Source organism: Erinaceus europaeus, chromosome 14 (genome assembly GCF_950295315.1).
Source record: "Erinaceus europaeus chromosome 14, mEriEur2.1, whole genome shotgun sequence".
Classification (NCBI taxonomy): domain Eukaryota; kingdom Metazoa; phylum Chordata; class Mammalia; order Eulipotyphla; family Erinaceidae; genus Erinaceus; species Erinaceus europaeus.
In genome coordinates, this window is record NC_080175.1 from 78,777,631 (window position 1) to 78,780,699 (window position 3,069).

The 3,069-nt window shown below is 48.9% G+C and overlaps 1 long non-coding RNA gene across 1 annotated transcript; it reads right to left on the reverse strand.

The window, feature by feature from the left end:
• Positions 1-502: 502 nt before the first annotated feature.
• Positions 503-2,734, reverse strand: LOC132532675 (uncharacterized). The gene is made up of 3 exons (XR_009544582.1): positions 2,471-2,734; positions 1,128-1,422; positions 503-567 (listed from the first exon to the last, which is right to left on the reverse strand). It is a non-coding gene; the product is annotated as an uncharacterized LOC132532675 (long non-coding RNA).
• Positions 2,735-3,069: the final 335 nt, after the last annotated feature.

A 3,069-nucleotide genomic window follows, 5' to 3' on the forward strand; every position in this document is an offset into this window, starting at 1 on the left:
ACACATGCAAGGTATGTGCTCCACCAGTATAGTTCAGATTCCTATGACTTAACCTCTGTTAAAAAGAAATCAGATTGGGCCTGGGTGGTAGCTCACCTAATTGAGTGCACATGTTACAATGCACAAGGACCTGGGTTCGAGCCCCTAGTCCCCACCCTCAGGAAGAAATCTTTTCGAGTGGTAAAGCAGTGCTGCAGGTGTCCCTCTGTCTCTCTTCCTCTTTATCTCACCCTTTCCTCTTGATTTCTTACTGTCTCTATCCAATAAATAAATAAAGATAATTTTTAAAAGAAGAAATCAGATTTAGTCATCTAGCCTTCCTATATTTTCTTTCTTTCTCCTTCTTCTCCTCCTTCTTCTTCTTCCTCTACTTCTTCTCCTCCTCCTCCTCCTCCTCCTCCTCCTCCTCTTTCTCCTCCTCCTCTTTGTCCTCCTCTCTCTCCTCCTCTTTCTCCTCCTCCTCCTCTTTCTCCTCCTCCTCTTTCTACTCCTCCTCCTCTTTCTTCTTCTTCTTCTTCTCCTCATAGCAACAGCTTAACAGGTTGGTTTTGTTTGTTTGTTTGTTTTCTGTATAAAAAAAAATACAACTTGTTTGAGTCATCAGCAGACTATGGGGCAGAAGGAACAGATTCTAAGGCCATTGACCAAGACCGCTTTCATGACAATAGTAGAAAGCCCAGTTTATGCTGGGAGGAGGGAGAAGATGGTCGCCAATTGCATTTTTCTTCAACTAAGGAGTTAATTCCGTAAGCGTACAGATTACCAAACACAAGGACTGAACTCACAGACCAGAGTCAGAGCCCCTGCTCCCCACCTGCAGGGCATCGCTTCACTACTGGTAAAGCAGGTCTGCAATTGTCTGTCTGTCTTTCTCCCTCTCTCTGTCTCCCTGTGCTTTCTCAATTTCACTGTCCTATTTAGAAAAAAAAGAAAAAGGAAAAATGGCTACTGGGAGCAGTGGGTACTTAGTGCCGGCACTGAGCCCCAGTCATAACTCTTGAGAAATTAACCCTTGGTTTCTCTACCTTAGTATGGGGGCCTGAGCCTGGGACCTCTGGTGCCTCAAGCATGGGAGTCTCTTTGCATAACCATTATTCTACCTCACCTGCCCTCAAGATTTTCCTTACCACTGCATAAAATGTTCAGATTGGCACAACAGAACAATCTTCCTGAAAGACATCATGCAGCTATGCTGGAGAAAAGATGAAAAACATTCAGCCAGGTAATGTCCATTGATCTGTGGGTCAGCAGAGTGCAGAGGTTCCATTGGGTCCACGGAGAGCTGGAGGCTGTCCACAGTCTGTCAAGTCTGCCTCTTGTGACAGGTCAGGGTTCAGCGTAGGAGAGAGAGCAAGTGCCCCACCATGGATCTCAGGAAAAGCTCAGCAAAGGAAGAGGAGTTCTGCCCCAAAGCAAAGGAGCCTGGGGAAAGAAGGGCTGGAGTTGGGTGAAAAGGGCCCAGGGTACTGATGTACCCAATATGTCATCTATTAAACCGCCCCTCCCCCCAATAAAATCACGCGCACACACAAAGGGAAGCTGCCTATAGACATGAAAATATCAGGCCTGGGAAGTGGCTTAACAGGGAGAATACAGACTCTACCTTCCTAAGGCCCCAGGTTCAATCCCCAGCACCACATTTGCAAGAACTGTGCTCTAATTCTAACCCTCCTCCCCTCCACCCCCGCCCTATGACCGGCAGGGGGAGGTAAGTTTATTAAAAACATAATAGATATTGTATCAAAGTGCACGGTGGGGTGGGCAGGGGTCTTTCAGGTCCTGGTGGAGGAGGACCTAGGCATAAGGGTTTGAGTGTTTTGCAGGAAACTGAGAAATTTTACACATGTACCAACAAGTGTATTTACCAGTGACTGTAAGATATTAATTCCCCCTCAATACAATTTTTTTTAAAGTCACAGATACTTTTCATGTGCAAACAGTCCATACTTAGTCATCATGAAGGAGGGAGTGAAAAAGAACTCTCCAGACCCTTGCAAGACACAACTGTACAGTCAGAATGGCCAGCTACAGCAGACACCCAGCCGACACGGTTCTGCTGCAGCCCCAGGAACTTGGGGCACTTGCCTCCACCCAGCTTCCAATGCAGCCTTCTATCTGTGACCCTGAAAAACTACTTTAAGCCCTCACACTCACCCCCACAATTATCCAACCCTCAGAAGAAGAAAAGTTCCCTCCCCAAGTTGCTTCAGGCCAGTCTCTTAGAGCCATTCCCATTATGTTGCTTATTTGAGAGATGACTTGGGTTCCCCACCCTAACAACATGGCCTCTGGCAGCTTCCAGCAAACAGCCCTCCCTCCTCTGCCCTGCCTGTGACCCTCATGCACTGGCCTGAAGCCTCAACATTAAACTATCTCCAGTCCCGAGAATGGCATCAGGCCACCAAGAAGCCACAGCACCCTAGTCTTCCCTGAGTCCCGCCCTTTACAATCTGCAGCAAACCCCACAGACCTCCCCTCTAGGTGCTGCACCCTGTCCCGGGTGCCCAGAAGCCTTTGCTGGGGCACCTTCTGACTTCTGAATGCAGCTGCTCAGCTCCTCCCAGAGGCCGTGCTCTCAGGAGAGGCAGATATGTGCTGTTCTGATTCCTGGCCTGATGAAAAGGATTCGCATCCAAGGACACATTCCTTTCTGTAAATGTACTGCATCTCTTGCTGTCTGGCCAGGATAAGCAAATAGCAGAAAATTCCATGATCCATGGCAAGGGTTGCAAAAAAGAGCCTGCAAGGCAAAGAGGACAAGCTGTCAAGGAAACTGCCCTGCAGCAAAGACCTGCAGGCACCCTCTTAAAGTCCTCAGGGTGCCAGCTGTTAGGAAGCCAGCTGGGAGCCGGGCCACATGAGGGCAGCACCAAGGAAGGAGGCAGCAGCTGGCTGGGCTAATTCAAGTAGGGGGGAAGGGGGTATAAGGGCAGATGGGAAAGGTCAGGCAGGCCCAGGCAGGTGATGTCTCAGGCCTAGAGTGTAAACTACCCCTAGCTGTCACCACACAGGCATGGCTTCTCAAAGCACTTACCTTGCAGGATCCCAGCACCAGATCCATTCTTTCAC